Genomic DNA, 19,790 nt, shown 5'->3' with positions numbered 1-19,790 from the left:
CTTCGTCATAGTTTGGAACTTCTCTGAAAGGTCATCCCAGCTGCAGAGCTCCTTGTGTTATTGATTGAGACTGGTGTGGCAACTGTGTCACTGTTAAACTTTGCCCTCTGAAAATCCTGCTTTCCTCCTTTACAGATGCAAGAGCATTCCCCAATCAACCTTCTGCACACAAATGTCAGTCTCAGAGTCTGATTCTCATAGCACACTACTTACGACAGGCCTAGGCTGTCCAACAAAGGCTTCTCTTGAGATTGTCCACTTCTCATCTGTAACTTCTTCTATTCTTGAGACACAAAATGGAAGATTTCTGAAAGCCAAAGTCATGCATCCCAGATAAGTTTTTAGTAAACTGCACCCATACCCACTCCTGCTAGGGTTAAGGAAGTCAAGTCCAGTATTGGTGTTGTTCCAAAGGGCTCCACAGAGGCTCAGGCTAGTTTGAGAGACAACTTACTAACTCAGCAACAATGAAAAATAAAAAAAAAAACTTAGAGATGTCCAAGAAATTGGGCACTGGCCAGAAGAAATAGATCTCAAACACCAAGAATATAATCAAGCTAGGTCAAGTACTGAGGAGCTTCATAATGACAAAGCCCTAGAGGTCAGCAAAGTAGTCCAATGGAACCATTATGAATAGCGGCTGACCAGAGGAACTGGCCACAATATCAGTGAAAAGCCGAAAGTGACTGATGAATATGAAGGTGGACTGGCTAGTCTAAATGGCCTCATGCCACAGAAGAGAAAAAATGGAAATCTCCTTGGAACAAATTCAAAGACAAAAATAAGCAGAGTTTCAATCAGTTTGTTGGATTGATTTCTGACTTGTCTTTCCTAGACACTAAGAACAATGTCTGTCTCTTCACATTACCAAGCTGACAATGGAAGTATCAGACTGCAGGAAGCAAACCTGGAAAGAAGGGAGGAAACAGATGTTACTTGCTTTTTTTTTTTTCCTTCCTTTTCCACATATTGAAGAATTGATAGTAATTTTCCTTTTAACTTTGCTACCAAATATTTTCTGATGATTGTAACTTCAAAGGCCTGTCCTCTGACATTCTTTTATAGAGTAAAAGTCCATAAGGGTGGACTAGTGGGAAGGAGATAAGTCTAAGTTCCAGCCTCCGGGTAGTCAAGCATGTGGCTGTTTTGGGAAGAGTGACATTGTCATCTAGTGCATCTCTCTATATACATATATATACACATGTACATATGTGTATAGAGAGAGAATTTACATAAAGTACACAAATCTTCGGTGTATAGCTCAATGACATTTACATCTATATACTTTCATGCAGCTATCACCCAGATCAAAATATAGAGCATTTCCATCACCCCAGAAAGTTCTCTCATTTCCAGTCAAAAGCACAACTCTCATCCACTGAAGACAATATCTTTCTGAATTTTATCCCCAATCTAAATATCAATGCCTCTTTTAAAGAGAAATCAAGTCCAAAAAGATTGTCCCTAAGATCTGGGCTTTCCTTACAATGGTTAGGAGTGGGTTGAAAGGAAAGGGGAAGATAGGGTTGAGGAATGAAGATGTGGATATCCTCCCAGGAAAGGAGAGCTAGGAAAAGTTTCCATTCCTTCTTTCCGAGTCTACAGCAGCAAGAAACACAACCCCAGTTCAATTCTCAAAGGGTGATCCTATTACGTTAAATTATCACAAATTATCTTGTTATATTATATTTCAGTTCTACGTGACATGGACAAAGAAAAATACATCCACAGAGATAAACAGTTGATCAGGAGAATTCAAAAGACAAACCTGAGTTTTGTAAAAGAAAGAAATATGTCAACAATAGCCGAGTCTGTGGGCTAGTTGAAGACTCAAACAACACTACATGAGCTAAACGGAATTGCCATAACTTGAAGCTTATTTTCTGAGTAAATGACCAGAATTAGTGGTGTAAACACAGGACAAAGAAAGCTTAACCTTTAAAAGCACATACCATAGGTTACAAAATGGAATGCATTAGATTGTGAACATATAACTCCAATCAGTCCCCAGTGTACCAGGGAAGGAGGGAGAACAGGGGAAGGGGGGGAAAGGGGTACATAAGTATATTTAGTCTTTCTCATTTTCTTCCCCAAATATATGACACCCCTCATCCCATCTCCTAATGGAGAGGTGCCTTGCTATCTCACTGGGATAGTTCAATGCTTCTCTGTGTTTCTTGCTCTCTAACTCTCTGTCCAAGTCATTCTCTTTCTCTAAACCTCAGGGGTAGCTACCCCAATGAAAAAAATTAACACCTTGATAATAAGTTTTCCTTTCCCTTTCCTTTCTACTTCGAAACTAGAGAATTCCTTTCTGAGTCAGCTTGCTTTTCAGCCCAGTTGTTTGTTTCAATCGTTTTGTCTCTTATATTCTCCTTCTAGAATTTGGGAAATTTTTCCAGGGAGAATGTGAATTATTATATTTTCTTATACATTCCAGTTTCCTTTTGTTGTAAGCTAGGTTCTCCAAGAAGCAGACTCTGATGGAGTTTAGTATTCAGTAGGTTTATTAGGGAGTGCTCTTGGGATCAACACAGGTAGAAGGAAGGGGAAGGAAGCTGGAGTGGGCAGAAGAAGTCAAGCTAAGACACAAGCCCAACAGCCTCAGCCAACTAGAGTTCTGGAGGGAGCGACCCATCAGAGTTTTCTCATGTTGGGTTAAAATGTCTGGACCTTTATTTTCCCACCTTGATTAGTCATTGAACGTAGTACACCTATATAGTCAGAGTTCTCCAGAGAAATAGAACCAACAGAAGAGAGAGAGAGATTTATTTTAATGAATCAGCTCACGCAATTGTGGAGGCCTGGTAAGTTCGAAATCTGCAGGGTAGCCTGGCGGGATGGAGACCCAGGGAAGAATTGCAGCTCGAGTCCAAAGGCAGTTTGCTGGCAGAATGCTCTCTTCTTGGGAGGTCAGCCTTTTTCTACCAAGGTCTTCAACTGATTGAATTAGACCCACCCCCATTATGAAGGACAATCTGCTTTACTCAAAGGCTACTGATTTAAATGTTAATCTCATCTAAAAAATACCTTCACAGAAACATCTAGAATAAAGTTTGACCAAATATCTTGGTTTAGCGAAGTTGACACATACACTTAACCATCACACCACCCAGAAAGGCATGATCTTGAGAAAGATGGCGCTCTACAGCTGAGGCAATCTCTGAAGGGGCTGACAGCTAAAAAGTCTGCTAATAGCATTCCCAGCAGCTGGGGCAATAAATGCTCCCTTGAAGTGGAATCTGAGCAGTGCCTTTCTGTGTTCATCACACCTACGAGGTTAATTAAATGTATTCAACAATTAAATTTACAGTTAAAAAGATTATTCAATATTAAGTTTCAAAGCAAATGATAATACATATTAAGATATAGACATAAAGGACACGTATGCCTTTTTTGTTCAAAAGAAATGATTAAGGGTGTATAAAATATCTGGAATTATTATTTACACATGCAGTAAACCAAATGTGGGGTCTGTGCTATCTATGCTACAAAAAATAGTTAACATCACTCATCCAGTGAGCCCCTCTCTGAGTTAGCTTATATCTCATCCCTTTCAGAGTCGGATGTAGTGACCTCTTCAGGTGGCTGGGGTGAAGGAGGGGGAAAGAGACAACTTAAACTTACCCTGTGACTTAAGCAATTATTCGATAATATTTCCTGAAATCAACTAGTAAGTATTACTTAAGGATAACTTGTCAGGACTCATAACAGAAACACAGATCCATAGAGAGCTCAGTTTCTACCTCTTGCATTTTCTGTTTCTCTCCATGTCAGTAGGCATTACACCAGACGTGAGAGACCATCAACCTAGGAGTTGGGTGGGTAAGGACTGATTGAAGTGGAAGAATGATCACTTGGATGTGCCTCCTCCATCTCCCCCATCTACTGGAACTGTTTCCTTGGGAGGATTCACCTGTCCTCCAGCCTCTCAGCTAATGAAATTTGCATAAGAGTGATTTCTCCCTTTGGCCACATCGATCGGCTCAGGAATGAGCAAGTGATGCAGAAAGAGCCAATGAAATATTTACTAAAGTTTCTTGGCAAGAGGGAGAAAGAATCTGTGTGGTGAAAGGTGAGACTGTTGCAGCCATCCTGAGCATGAGGTGGGATGACAGAGAAGAGCCTTGTTGGCAATGTTTGAACCTCTGAACAAAAGACATATAAACTTAGTCCTGAGTTTTCTCTTTTTGTACTTTTTATGAGCTATATACACAAAAGAGAACCTAAAATATATGTGAGGTTTAAGGACAATTATACAGCAAACACCAACGTAACCACCAATCAAAGCAAAATTGAATAGAACATTGCCAGCACCTCAGAAGGTACCTCTACACTTCTCCCACCCCCCAGAGGTAACTACTTGCCTGACTTTTGTGATCATTATTTCTCCTCTGTACTGCCTTTGCCCTCTGTTTGCCCTCCAGATCTACTGTCCATCCTTCACCTTGCTCTATGCCCAAGAGAAAGAAATTTATGTATTACATCAGCAGATTCTCTCGTCCTCTAGTTTTCAGTAGAGTGTGACTGAAAGGAGGTACTGGAGGAAGATCAGAATGTGGGAGGAGAGGAGAAACCAGGGAATTTCTTTGTAACCACTCTAGGGCAGTGTCTGGCAGCAGCTACGTCTCTTCTTTGTTTGAAGCTCCTGCCGGGCATAGCCCTTCCCTTTGTGGTCCCCATGCCACCATGGTTTTAGCCTCTATCCTAGGGCCCCAGCTTCTGGGCTCTCATAATTTTCCCCCTCTGTGTCCCTCCAGCCCAAGGACTTCCTGCTGTTTCTAATCTCTGGTGAGATCCACCATCCCTCTTTAGTTTCTCAATTCTTCCATCACCTGAATAATCATTTCCCTGTATTTAATTCCCTCTGTTGAAATACCAAGAATGGTTTCTTTTTTTCCTGACTAGACTATGAGATTAAGAGCAATAAAAAGCTATCCACAGTATCAATCAAAGGGAAAACTTCGAACATTTCACCACCAAATATGTTTGTTAATCAGAGTAAGAAACTTTCTTCTATTCAAAAGTTTTTTAAATTTTTTATTATGGATAGATGCTGAATTCTATGAAACTATTTTTCTCTATCTATGGAGATTATCATATGGTTTTTCCCCTTTAATCTGTTAATGTGGCAAATTACATTAATATTGTTTTCTCAATTTGATCCTCCCCAAAAGCAGAGTCTAAAACAAAGTAAGTGCAGGTAGTTTGAGAAGGAATCCTAGAAAGCAGGAGTGAGGGATAGGGGAATGAAGTAGAGAAAGAGGAAAAGCTTATACAAGGGTGTATTATCAAGTTGCCCACCCTTAAGAGTAACTGATGCTCAACCACATTGAACATTCTGAGGAGCCTCATGAATTTGCAACTCAAAATTGTCCACCCAGTGGATGAAAGGGGGAAATATCTGTCTCCCATTGGTCCCTTAATGGGGACATATCCCCAGTTGGTGAAGATGGTGCACAAAATAACTCCTATACATTTTCATGTTGTTCATGCATGAGTGCCAGTAGGTTCCCACAAGAACCTCACATTGAGATGTCAAAAAATCAGGCCAGAAGCAAGAGAAAGTGTCCATGGCTGAGGTGAGATGTGGTCAGGCTTTAGCCATGCAAAGATGGTTAAAGATTATGTGGTACTGGTCTCCCTAACAACAGTTAGAGTAAAAGGTAGAACCAAGAGGATCTGAAATAGTGCAAAAAGACGTCTGATAAAAATGCTAAAGCAACAGTGGCTTAAACTCAACCTTGTCATTATGTATTTTTTTATATATTTCTGAATTCTGTTTGCTTATATTTTTATTCATGATATGGCATTTCTCTTCATCAGTGAAACTTTTTTCACATCTTAATAGGTGGTAGCAAGGTCATTCTGACAATATAAAATTAATTGGGGACAGTATCATCTTTTCCAAATCTCTAAAAGAGTTTTAGATTTAAACGATTTCTTCCGGGATGCTAGATAGAACTCAATGGTGAATCTATAGGATTTGGAATTTTCTTTGGCTTTAATTTTGGCTTCAGATGCATTAATCATTAGATGACTATTCATGTTTTCAATTTCTTTTGTCTGTTTTCATAAGTTAATTTTTAAATAGAAATGTGTCCATTTTTCCAAGTTTTCAAAGCTATTGGCATCAAGTTGTTCATACTTTTCTCCCATTAACTTTTTAAGAACTGGAGGTTCTGTACTGATGTCTCTGTTATTTCTGATACTGGTTATTTATGCTTTCTCCCTTTGGAAAAAACTCTGGCCAGATCAGTCATGAAACAAAAAAAGAAATTATGGATTTTTTTAATCTTCTCTATTGTATTTGTTTTCTAGCTCAGTAATTTCTATCCTTAACCTTATTACTTCCTTCTTTCCAATTTTTCAGATTGGTTTTGCTATTTTACTTTTTTAACTTGTCTTGCGCTTCTGGTGCACAGAATTGTATTAACTATAAACCTTGGCTCATGATACACTCTCACCATTTTTATATACTCTATTTGTCCCACCTTTCTTATATCTCTTTTGTTGTTCTCTTTTTTACCTTCTTCTGAGGTGATTATATTTTGTTCTTCATTTTTTTTTTCTTAACTAGTGTATATTCCTTTCAATTTCTATTCTTTTAGTGGCAACCTAAAAATTACATGTGTTCTATGGTAGTATAACGTTTAATCTGTACCTTCTCCCGCTCCCTTGAAGACTTCAACTCCATTTAACCCTTTCTCCATTTCTACGTTATTATTGTCATGTACATTGATTCTATATTTTTAAACCCATTAAACATTTTTATATAGTTAATATTCATTTAAATGTACCCATATATTTACTACTTTTGTTTTTAATTACTTCTTTTACATCAAACTCTCAGTATGGGATCATTTTTCTTCAATCTGACTTTCAAAACTTTCTTTAGTCAAGTCCTGCTAGTAATGAACTGTCTGGGTTTTTGTCTGAAAATATCTTTATTTCACCTTCATTCTTGAATGATATTTTTTCAAGGTGTAGGATTTTCTTTTGGCAGATGTATTTTTCAACTTATTAAGGATCGTGTTCCATTGAATACTGGCTTTCATTATTGTCATTGCGAAGATAGTTATCAGTCTACTGCCACTCATTGGAAGTAATCTTTTTTTATGCCTGATTTCCAGACTTTGTCTTCAGTTCTCTGTAGGTTCACTGTATGTCTGTTTCTTTTTGCTTATCCTGCTTTGGATTCTTTGGGTCTTTGGATTGGAATCTTTCATCAGTTCTAGAAAACTATCAACTTCTGTCTCTTTAAATATTGCCTCTTCTGCTCTCTCTCTCTCTTCTCCTTGTGAGACTAATCAGTTGTTAGACCTTTTCACTATATGTAGTAAGTCTCTATTGCTCTTATCTGCATTTTCCATCTTTTTGTCTGTGTTGCATTCTGGATAATTTCTTTTGACCTATCTTTCCCCCAACTCACTAATGCTCTATTCACCTGCATCTCATCTGCTATTGGGCCCATTCACTGAGGTTTTTTTAAAATCAACTTTATTAAGGTATAATTTACCACCCATTGAGTTTTTAACTTAGGTTATTGTAATTTTTATTTCCTGTAGTTCTGCTTGTTTACAAAACATCTTTGTTGCTTTTTTATAGTTTCCTGCTCCATCCTTAGGTGTTTCAAATTTGTCTTTTTATTTTATTGCTGTATAATCAATGTCTAACAATTCCATTATCTTTAGTCTTTGTGGATCTGTTTCTGCTATTCTCTTGTAGTAGATGCTGTCCACCCCGCCCATATCCCTGGGACCTTTCAGAGTGCTCTGGGGGACTCCCTCCTGCCAGCATCTGCACTCTGTACCTGATGGCTCTTTCCCCAGAACCGTGGCAGCTATGCTACCCATGTGTGTGGCTGGCTAGAAGTGCAAGGACTTCAAACTATCAACTCCCACCTGGAGCAACCATCAATCAATGATTGATCGACCAGAAATGGCAATACAAAAGGGGAGTCCCTTCACCTCTCAGATGCGATTATTCTGAGAAGTGTGTTTTGTACTATTTCCCAGTTACTTCATGAGTTTAAGTTCTAATTGCCCTCTTTGGCCTTTATTGGCTGCCTTCCCCATATCACATCTCCACTTCCCAGCTAGTGTCACCTTCCCTTCCCAAATAAACTACATGCCCTCAAATCTTTGTCTTGGAGTCTGCTACAAAGAGAAGCAAATTTAGGATATGGCTCCTCGTTGTCTTCTGTGCTTAGTTGCCCATCCCCCCCCCCCCTTTTTAGTCTGTGAGTTTATCATTTAACTTAGAAATTTTTTTATTGAAATTCTTTCAGGACCTAGAATAAAGGTACATTTATCCAAATATTTGGATTTGCTTCTGCCAATTCTGTACTACTTGCTGGACCACCAAAATGATGTAAATTAAAGCTAAAAATTCACTTGAGGGCCAACCTATTGTTCAAACTTCTCAGAGCCTTTTACCTTCCTGCTCTGCTCAGCACAAAGGTAAATTTTCCAACAGGCCCTTAGGGATGGAGATCTAGAGCAGATTTAATTCTGGATCACCTTTACTCCGAATGGCCTTTTGAGTCCCAGCTTTATGGCGAGATGATCTCCCATTAGGTGCCCCATCCTGGGGAAATGCTCTGCTTTGTCTTCTGGAGCCTGTACCCAAAAAGCTGCCCAAACAACAACGACGAAAGGTTTGGTAAATGTTCTTTGAACAAAACAAGCTTTAATGCTCAATTTTCCTCTCTGGGTTCCCACTTTCTTTAAACATAGGCCTTATAATTTCACACTACCTTAGCATCTCTTCAGTACTTTTTAGAATAGCTTTTATTTAATATAGAAGTTTTATTTAAGAGGAAGAGTTAGTTCAAATACCCAACTATTCACATGATCAGAAATGGAATTCTATTTCCTTTTGTTAAAAGCCAACTTGAGTTAGATTTTCTGTCACTTGCACATGAAAAAGTCCTAATACTTAAGAGAAAAATGTGGCTATCCTTGCATCAAAATGATGTACTAAAATTACCAGCTAAGTGTAGAAGAGATAGTGTCACTGCATTTTCCTTTCTCACCTGATTGCTCCTTGAAATAAGCCACCTCAGAACTTGAGGTACATGGTTTCTCTAGTGTATTCTGTGCACATGTTTACGTCATCCTGTGTACATTACTGGATCATGTTAATTCACGGGTTCTCTCTATCCATGTAGGCTATAACGACCCTCAGGACAATGGACCAGGCTCATTCATTTATTATTTGGTCAACAAATATCCATTGAGTGTGTCTTGTAAAGACACTAAAAATACAACAGCAAACAAAAGCAAGCAAGATCCCTGCCCTCATGTATCTCACATACAAGTGACTAAGACATCAATAAAACAATCACATAAGAAAATGTATGAATAGACATGGTGCTATCAGACTATATAATGAGGGAAAGTGTCCTAGCAGGTAAGTCAGGAAAGGCATTTTCCTTGTTTTTTGGTGAGGAAGATTGGCCCTGAGCTGACATCTGTTGCCAATCTTCCTCTTTTTGCTTGAGGAAGATTGTCCCCGAGCTAACATTTGTGCCAATATTCCCCTATTTTGCATGTGGGACGCCACCACAGCATGGCTTGATGAACAGTGGAGAGGTCTCTGCCCGGGATCTGAACCCCTGAAGTGGACTGCGCTATCTTAACCACTACACCACCAGGCTGGCCCCAGGAAAGGCTTTTGAGGAAGCAATAATTGAAGTTGTTAGCTTCTGTATAAACCATCTTATTATTTGACTTTTTAAGAAATTAAGAATTACAGGAGAGAAGAATTTTCTGTTAATTCTAAATTGTTCATTTAAAAATAACTGTGAACATGAAGGTCTCTAGGTTGGTTAATTTGAAAATCAATCAAGTAAATTGTTTTAACTCCTGTCCATGCCAGTGAACTCTATATGGGATGCTTTTTAACACAGGGTCATGCCCTAAATCTAAGCATTCATCTCACACAAAATATCAGGTGCATTTCTCTGGTGCTAATTCTTTAAAATTCTAACACCTTGGCTCAATTGGCTCAATTGAATAACCCAAGAAATCTTTGCTTCCTCCACACGAAACACTAATATGTGGTAAGCATTATTTTCTGGACATGTTTTTTCATTGAAGTGTTTAAGATTTATGGGGTCATTTTTTGTGATTATTTCTGATGTTTCGTGACTACATTCACCATTTTCAGAACTCAAAGCAGCAGCTCCAACTCACTAAATCATGCCTGGACCTCTCATAATTTACTCCAGCAGGGCACTAACTGAACCAGAACTGTTCTGTTTTGCCATCTGCAAAGCAAGGTCTGGGAAGTGGAAAACTTACAGTATTTGAACCAAAGTAGGGCAAATCAATTTTTTATAAATGTCATCTTGGATTTTCAATCCCCAAATATATCCATTCCTCTTCACTTCACCAAACACTTTCTAATCTGTAGAAATTTATTTTTCAGAGATGAATTTTAAAATAAAGAAACCTTAGAAATATCACAAGTTTGTATTTTCATCATATTAAGCCAATAGGCCTAAAAATGTAATTTGCCTACATCAAGATTTAATTCTCAGCTGTGAATATTCCATCTAGAAAATGCTCATATTATGTTAGACACATCTCATGCAGTGCAATTCCAAAGTAAACAACTCTGCAGTATTGTCAGCTATCTAAAATTGAAACCAGCAAGTCAAGGAAACAATCTGTTCACACATCATATTGTATTTAATCACATTAATCTAAAATGAGTATTGATGATTTTGGTAGTTAAGTTGATGATGTTTATTTTTTCAATTTCTTCATTAATGCCATATTTGTATAGTATTAGACAATAATTTGTCAAGGTGCTGAAACACGTTATTGAAAATAATGTCAATATCTTTGTCAATTATAAAAACCATTTGCATTATAAAACTGTTCTTCACATAATTCTTAGAAACTTTTCAAAGCTATCTCCAGCAGCTTCTTAAGGATAAATTTCATAGAAGTTTTAGTTAATGGTGAAGACAATTGGTGTGTCTTGACACAAAGTTCATGTTAGTTCTACTTCACGTCACTTAAAAGAAAAGGTCTATAAACCAATCATGGAAGATCAAAGATATTCTACAAAGAGCAATGTAATGAACAGCCTGTTCATTCCTTGTCTTTACATTCCTTACCTGTCTTAAGAACAGATAAGTAACCAAAATAAACCAGTAATCACTTGTAATTGCTAATGTTAACCCAGAATATTTTTATTCGACAAAATACATTGTGACCTTCTGTGTGTGCTTTCATGTCTCCAGCTTATCTAAACAAGACACAGAGATCAATAAATCAGACTTGCAAGTAAAAATTTTAAACCACCTCCCCTCCTGAGGCCTCATTTCTCCCTGCTTCCTCTCCAGTTTTTCACAAAAACACCAGAAAAGTGAAGACGAGGACTGAACTTCTGGTGATGAACAGGGAAAAGGGTGTGATGAGATTTTTGCTGCTAGTCCCAAGGCAGATAGTGATGGAGAAGCTGTGAATGTTGAGAGGAAGGAGGAGTGAGGGAGTCTTTCCAGGAGCAGAAATACTCCTGGGCTCCTAATTCACTGCTACTGAAGGAAGGAAGGAAAGAGCGATCTTTCTTGAATGTGGCCTCACTCTGGATTCCCATAAAATAGTGGTCTGCAGGGTGCTGATTCCCTTCTGACTCTGCTGATGGTGGACTGCTGAGAGTGTGGCCTTACTCTGAGCACAGGCAAGCACTTGGGCCCTGATAAATAGACTGCAGGATGCTGAGCATACTCCCAGATCAGACAGTATCTTGGCTCTTGTTGATGATGATCTGTGGAAGGGGTTCTTCTTCTAAAACTTCAGGGACTCTTTTGACATCTGATGAATGAGAAGTTGAGGTTAGCTTTAGGAATATTTCCTCATTAAAAACAATGTCTGGGCCGGCCCCGTGGCTTGGTGGTTAAGTGCGCGTGCTCCGATGCTGGTGGCCCGGGTTCGGATCCCGGGCGCGCACCGAGGCACCACTTCTCCGTCCATCCTGAGGCCGAGTCCCACATACAGCAACTAGAAGGATGTGCAGCTATGACATACAACTATCTACTGGGGCTTTGGGGGGAAAAAATAAATAAATAAAATCTTTAAAAAAAAAAAAAAAAAAAAACAATGTCTATTTATTGAGCACTTATGTGCCAGACTCTGTGATAGCCCTTAATATACATTCTCATTTAATCCTCTCGTATTCCCACACCTGAATTTGATATCCTCATTTTACAGATAAAGAAATTGAGACTCAGAGCTCTGTGCTCCAGAACACACAGCTAGTAAGTGGTAAGTGAGGATATGGATGCTGGCCTGAATGATGCCAATTCTTGAACTCATTATCACTATGCTGTACCACCTCCTAGCTGACAGATCGCAAGACTGTTGCTTGATTGAGAGCTGTCAGTTGCTGGGCCAACCTCAACTAAAATGAAATAAGGAAACTATCTTTAGCTGTGATATGAGTAAGCCTGTAGCCAAGGCAGACCTGTGGGTACTTCAGTGGATAAATTCCAGGAAGCATCGTCTCCAATCCAGGGTCCTTCCTTTCCAGAGACTGCAAGAATCAAAATCCCCCATTTGAGGGGCTGAGGATGCCAATCTCTCTGATCCCATGTGACAAGGTCTGGGACAGAATCTATAGCCCCTATACCCACCCTAAGGGAGATGATTCCCAGCATTGGAGAGTCTATGCATACAAATGGAAAAAAGGCTGACACAGAAAACTAGGACCAGACCAGCTGAGCAAATGAGCCCCCATGGTCACACACAATTCACCTGGCTTCCCTCCCTTTTAGTGATCCAGGTCAGCACCCCGGGAATTAGGATAGCCAATTTTTCCTTCATCTTGGGTCTGACGTTGGTAGCCCCTGCAATGTGCCGGTCAGAGCAGGAGTGAAGGAATAGACTCTCGCCAATAAAGCACAAGGTGCTCTTCAGTCCTGGGTCTCCCAGTACCTCTCCCAGAGGTAGCAGAGCAGAAGTATCTATCTGGTCTATTGCAGTTATGTCAGCTATGGATGCTGAAGACCTACTACACTCAGGATTAGGCTCAAGTGGACTCTGAGCCAATGAGGAGTGAGGTGGACAATATACTCATAGACACAGCCACCCATCCACCCCGCAGCAGAAACTGCAGGAATACAAAGGCAAAAACTCATTGAATATGATCTCATTAAATAGCTACAAATCTTTTCCCATCCTGATAACTATTAACTTCAATTTTTTAAATGTCTTTCAGTTCCTTTTTACCATTTCTATCTTCCCCTAACTTGCCAGTCCACATATTCTACTTCAGAAATGGGAAGTTTTCTAGACACAGAATGGCTCTCCACTTGCCTTCCTTTCAGCCCATCCTCAGTGACCCTGAAGTGCTGTCCATAAGAAAATAGTTGCATGCTTTGCTTATGCAAGAGATGTGTTACTGAAAGGTATATAGAAGTAGAAGTTTTCCACTAATACCTAATAATGTGAGATCCATTTCTAAAGGAATAATTCTGGCCCCAAGATGTCATTGAAAAAATCACACAAAGAACATTAAATGCTATTTAACGAACTGATAAAATATTTATAACATCAGTTGAAAACTCTACTAAAAAGGTGGTACTCTAGACTACCAGAGCTGAAGTGACTGCTATTGAGTTGTGAGCATGAGGCCTCACTTCAGAGGTACATTCAAGAATCTGTTACAAAAAAATTGCTCCGATAACTAACTGCATTGAACAAATGTTCTTCCCGTTCCGTTCCCTGAGGTGCCTGAGAAGTCATTATTAACTCTCCTTGAAATGCTCAGGTTACATACATGATTACATCCACTTGATAGGATAGCAAATCTGTCTTAAATTGCCCAAGAAGCTTCTGCCTTTACACTGGAAGCTAATTAGACTAAAGCCCTCCCCAAATTTACTGACTGATTTCTGAATTCCCTTAATCCAGTTGATGAAGCCTTAATGGAATGCAAAATACTTCACAGGTGCCTCAAAAATTTCCATCTCTCTAATCTCAGAGTTATGGAACCATGCCAACATTCCTGCAGTTCCCACAGGCACGAGGATCTGGGGAAGCTTCAGCAGCATACAGACTTGGATTGGAATCCTGACCTAATCCATCAGCACCACCCAACCTCAGAGCTCCCTATTAAGAGAGCAATGCATATTTCATGGGTTTGTGTGAGAAAAACATCTCCGCTGGACCGCCAGACACTTAGTAAGGGCTCAAATGTTGATTGATTAAATCCATCCCTTAATCCTGAAGGTCATAAACAAACGCCCGAGGGGCGAGGCACAAGTGGGTGAGAGAGGGCCGGATGGGCTGCGGAAGGCAGCTCCCATGTCGATGAAACTTCTGGTTTTTCCCTCCTTGTGGCAAGTCTGCATTTTTATGTGGAAATATCTCAACTTTTAAGTACTGGCTTAAATCTTTTTAAAAACACTGTGTAGATACAATAAAACACACATGCCAGACCAATTTCAGCTGTGGACCACCAGCTTGCAAAGACAGCTTTACATCTTTTTCCTGTTACTTAATTAATCAGAAAAAAGCCAACAACAAAGAATAGAAAAAAAGGCATGATGATTTACTAGCAAAACACAGAAGGGAATACATTTATTGACCTCACCTACAGACAGGAAGGTTTTAGGCAACATAGTTAAAGGGAAATAACTTCATTAAAGCAATTTTCTCATTACAGACTTTTGAAACGGCATATATTGAATCATCTAGACTAAAGCAGCTGTTTTCAAATCTGGCTGCACTCTAGATTCTCTCCTGAAGCTTTTTTTAAAACACTGATGCCTAGTCCCTACATTCAGAAACTCACATTTAATTGCTGTGCAGTGGGCCCCACAAGTGTCTGGTATTTTTTAAAAGAACCTCCCCACCCCTCACCTCCCCCCTGAGACTTTCAGCCAGGAGTAGGACCCAGATATAAAACAGTGACTCTCAAACTGGTTGGATTTTTTTTTTTTTTAACTGCATCTTAGACCTGTAGAATCAGAAACTACTAGCTGGCGGTAGGACCCAGGAATTTGCTGTTAATTTGCTCCCAGATGATTCTGATTCAGGTGGTCCACAGACCACACTCTTAAAAACATTGCTAATGTTTGGGTTGAAACACAAGGCTTTCACCCTGTTTAGAATATTCAGTATGTGCACACTTTTTGACCTGAGTATCACTTCATTAAGTGGAGTAGTAGGGTAGGGCCAGAAATGTGCTCTCACCAGGGAGCATGGTGGGGCTGACATGGACACTAAATCTGACTTAAGTAAACTTGGATGAGGGTAGCTGAGTGGTAGTAAGGGCAAAGCGAGTACAGCAGAGAGGCAGGCAATTGTTGGTCCCCAAAGTCTTTACCAACACGGGGAACACCAGGAAACACAAGCAGCAGACCGTACTTGCCATCAGGAAGGCAGTGGCTGTTTCTGAGAAAGCCGCCACAGCACAGGACCCACACCAGTGGAAGGGAAGTGAAGGGTGGAGGTGGTGCAAGCAGACTACAGAGAGCAGAGAAAGGCTGAGGGAGGTGGTGGAAGAAGGTAGACAAGTTAAGAAGTTCAGCCACCCACTGGCCTTCACAACAACGCCAGGGTCTTGGCAGGATTTTCAAGCAGAAATCCTAAGTGGAAAATAGGCAGCACCTAGTAGAACAAATATGTGCCTTGTTGACCTCTCTAACTTGAACACTTCTTGAGTCTTTTTCTCCTAGTTTCCCAGCACTGAGAATGGAATGCAAGGTTTCTGGTTGGTTGAATATATTTGGCTAAATGGCCTTGGCTTGTTTATAATTCACAGGCATGCCACATTTTTGCTAAGCATGAAATCATTCTTAAGAGGTTTGTTTTCACAGGTCTCAATCAGCATAATTAGTTGAACACCTGTTATGTATACTGAGCTGTGGCCTAGGTGTTACAGTGTGAGACAGAGGAAATCAAGATACAAATTCATCCTGGACCCCACCCAAACCCTCCCTGTCAACTATAAACACAACTGAAAGTGACAAGTGAATACAGCCGTGGGAGTGCGGAGGGAAAAGCAAATCCTCCACTATATTGTACTCTTCTTTATGATGCAGGTGTCCTTGGGCTACTGCAAAGGTCAGCCAGGCAGCACCAAAGATTAGCACCACCACAGGTCTGAGGAGCCTCGGCTGACTCTTATGCTGCCGAGAATCGGACAACACTTGACTGTTTTCTGGATTGTGAATGCCGTAAAACAAAAGCCATTTTCCTTACAGAAGAGCAAGGATGGACTCTCTCTCCAACAGCATTGTACTTTTCCTCGCAGGCACCAAGCAGCGCAGCTTATGCCCCAAGATCTCTGAGCTGTTGTTGTGAGGCAACTTTCTATTTTTCCTACAACCCACCTTTCTTCCACAGAACTAGTGGTCAAGAGGCAAATCTGAGTGGTTTCCAGGGAAGGATCCCCCTGCGGACTCAGTACGGGTTATTGGGGTCCATTTTGTTTGTCCAATTCTCTCTTCCTTTAAGATGAAGGTCCTTCCCAGAAGCCCTCCATGTCACTTATGTAATCAATTCAAGTGGGCGTGCTTCCCCAGTTATGCTCAGATGTCTAGGCAGAATTTATGCACAATCTGTACCTACCATTCCCCACTCACAACAAAGAAATGTGTAGAGGTAGAGGTGTCTATCACTTTGCTGTCAAGTTCACTAACAATGTATAAAATTTGCTAACTGTAAATAATATAGAAAAAGTTGAAGACAGAATATAGGAGAGTGACTAGATGAGTTAATATGTTTATACAAGAGCCTAGTGGCTATGCTTTCTGGTTCTTTAAGAAGATGTAGAGCTTCCTTGAGTCTCTTGAATTTTCTCACTCCTCTTACATCGATCAGGAGAGCCATTGGCTTTGTCTCTCTGGTTCTTGAAAGACTTCTTTCTTGCCTTTAACATAGTTTCCTAATAAGTTTTGCAACTGATTTTCCACATCATCAGTGAGACACTGTGTCCCTTTGAAAAGACACTTTCTCTTGTAAATCATTCTCTCCAGTACTTCTCAAACTCGAGCGTACATCAGAATCACCTGGGGGGGCTTATGAAAACATAGATTGCCGGGCCCCATAACCACAGTTTCCGATTGACTAGGTCTGGAGTGGGGCCCAAAAACTTGCATTTCTAACACATTCCTAAGTGATGCTGAGGCTGCTGGTCCAGGCATCACACTTTGAGAACCATTGCTCTAAACCAACATCCAGTTTCTTTTGATTTATGAGCTGAGTGGCATGTCACAACGAGCTTGCAAATGGCATCAAAGAGCCAACATAAGGCAGATGCTTGAGTTGTGTATGTGTCTCCCTCAGAAAGTGTCTCACCTTGAACTTGCACTTCCTAGGGCACTGTTTCCACTTTTCTTGCCAGATTTTGTATATCCTGGCTTTGGTGATAAGAATTAGATAGGATGTTTCTTTAGACTTTTCAGATACCCAGTTATCATGCCTCTTCATCTGTTGAACCCAGTAGCTTGAAAAGTCTTTAAAACAAAGCTTTAGTGCTGTTTCCAACTAGCTTTACAAAATATGGAAGATCACAGGAGCAGCCAGACTAGTAGCCTTAGGTCCCCCGTATGTCTGCAAGGTCAGAATGCCTAATTGCACTACCATAATTACAGTCACCCTTGAGTTGTTCTCACACATAAGGGGTTGCACAGAGAGAGTTATTAAAAGACCACTTGTAAAAACATACTATGCTTTCAAACTTGGCTTCCATCAGCCCATCCCAGCAGCCATGACTTTTAAAAAAATGTAAAAACCTTGCTTAGTCTCCTGGCAATTATAAGCATCAGTAGAAATAAACAGTAAGAAAAAACAATAATTTTTATTCTCCAAGCAGCAGACATTTATGTTTTGCTCTGGTCCAATTAACCCAAAGTTGTAACGATATAAACGTACTCATTCAGTGGCCTGGGGCTAAGACTCAACAGAGGAACAATTACAAACTGTTCTATTGTTGAAAAGCCATATTCTCACTAACCTGGAGAATAGACTTAGTGCTTGAGCTACAGGTATCTAGACTTTCCTCACTCCCTCCTCAGGAGAAGGTAATAATTCAGAGTTGAGAAACACTGGCACAGTATGAGATCAGGTATTTACAAAACCTCATGTAGGTAGGAAAAAAAGAGGCCAGAGATATGAAAGAACACGATGTAATCCCTTTACCTGCAGCAGCCATCTTCACTGGACCAGTTTTACAGATGCTGCAGATGCTCTTGCAGATGCTAGGTTGAAGTTTTCCAAAAGATCCTTTTTCTTTCGCCATCCTCTCCAAAACTGTAGCTGAATCAAAGACTAACAATTTGTTCAATATCCAACAAATATTTATCTAGGACCTACTATGTGCCAAGCACTTAATACACTTAATTCAAATGTGCACTTAAAATTTCCTCTGTTCTCCTGAGATTTCAGCACTAGAAGAGGCATTCTGGGCAAATACAGAACAAGAGCTAGATGCCAAACAAGCTGTTACCTGGGGCAAATCAACTAGCCTCTGGCCTGGAGTTTTAATCTGCCTCAGAACCACCTGCAGAACTTGTTAACAAACAGATTGCTGAGATCCACCTCCCAATTTCTGATTCAGTGGGTCTGGGGTGGGGCTCAGGAATTTGCATTTTTAACAAGTTCCCAGGTGATGCTGATGGTGCTGGTCCAAGGACTACACATTGGCTAGAGTATAATGATTATTGTGAAAAAGTTTTCTGTCTTGCCAGGTTGCCCCTTACCAGGTCCAAGAGCAGGTTTTTTTCTGGAGTTTTTGGATTTTTTTGTTTTTGATTGTGTCTGTGGCTCTTGGTGTTTCTGGATTACCAGTGTCTTCAGCTGTAAGTCTATCAGGGAACTCATCACTGTGTCATTCCTTGGGTCCTGAGATCCCTCCCCAGTCTGCCTTCTTTCTCCATCCTTCAGAGTCTTATGTTTTCTTTGCATAAAATTTACAGGGTTTTTAGTCGTACTTACCAGGAGAAATAAGGAAAAGTGGGATAAGTGCATCTATTCCATCTTCGCAGAAACAGAAGCCTCTGGACCACATTTTGAGAACCACTACATAGATGATCTCACAGCTATACACTCCCTTCCAGCTCTACACTCTAAAATTATCATTTAAAAAGTGTCTTCATGAATTCATAAGATATGGGGAAGAGCATACAGTGAGCAACAGAGAAGAGAGAGGGCTGGCTCTCCGAGCCTCTCTGGATCTTTTCTGTTGTTCTGATGATTAGCACTACCAGATGTGAGGTCTGAGGATCCTCAGCCAATTCCCAGCTACCAAGGTTCACCTGCCACACCTGTCTAGACCACACCTCCAAATAAGTATTCTGGGTTCTACTATTTGCTAACTTAGGACCCATTCTCTGGGGCCTTCCTCTTTGCCAGAACTAGTCTGTGAAACCTTTCTGAGTGTGGTACCAGAGAGAGCTATATGACCATCCGCTTCTCAGATAACAGTTTTACAGGGACTTCATTTTTCCTTAACTTGAGGAGAAATTGGCAATGTTTCAGATACTCGGAATCACCCTAGTCAAAGCTGGCATCACTTCTTGCCTGGTTTTCCATGATCGCCTTCCAACTGCTCTCTCTCTCCATATATTCTTCTTCTCTTCTAACCTCCTTTCAACAATAAAGCCTGAGTGACGTTGTCAAAATGAGATTCCATGGCTTGCTTAGAAGGTTTTAATGACTCCCTGCAGCTCTTCAGACCAATCGTAAAGTATTTGGTATGTCCGACATGGCGCTGAATGGCCTGGGACTTGTGCATCTCCCAGCTTTTTCTCACCCCACTTTCCTCTG

The sequence above is a fragment of the Ceratotherium simum genome, chromosome 3 (genome assembly GCF_057802395.1).
Source record: "Ceratotherium simum simum isolate JZ-2026a chromosome 3, ASM5780239v1, whole genome shotgun sequence".
Lineage (NCBI taxonomy): Eukaryota > Metazoa > Chordata > Mammalia > Perissodactyla > Rhinocerotidae > Ceratotherium > Ceratotherium simum.
The sequence above is the reverse complement of the archived record's forward strand: the minus strand, read 5'-3'. Positions refer to the sequence as shown.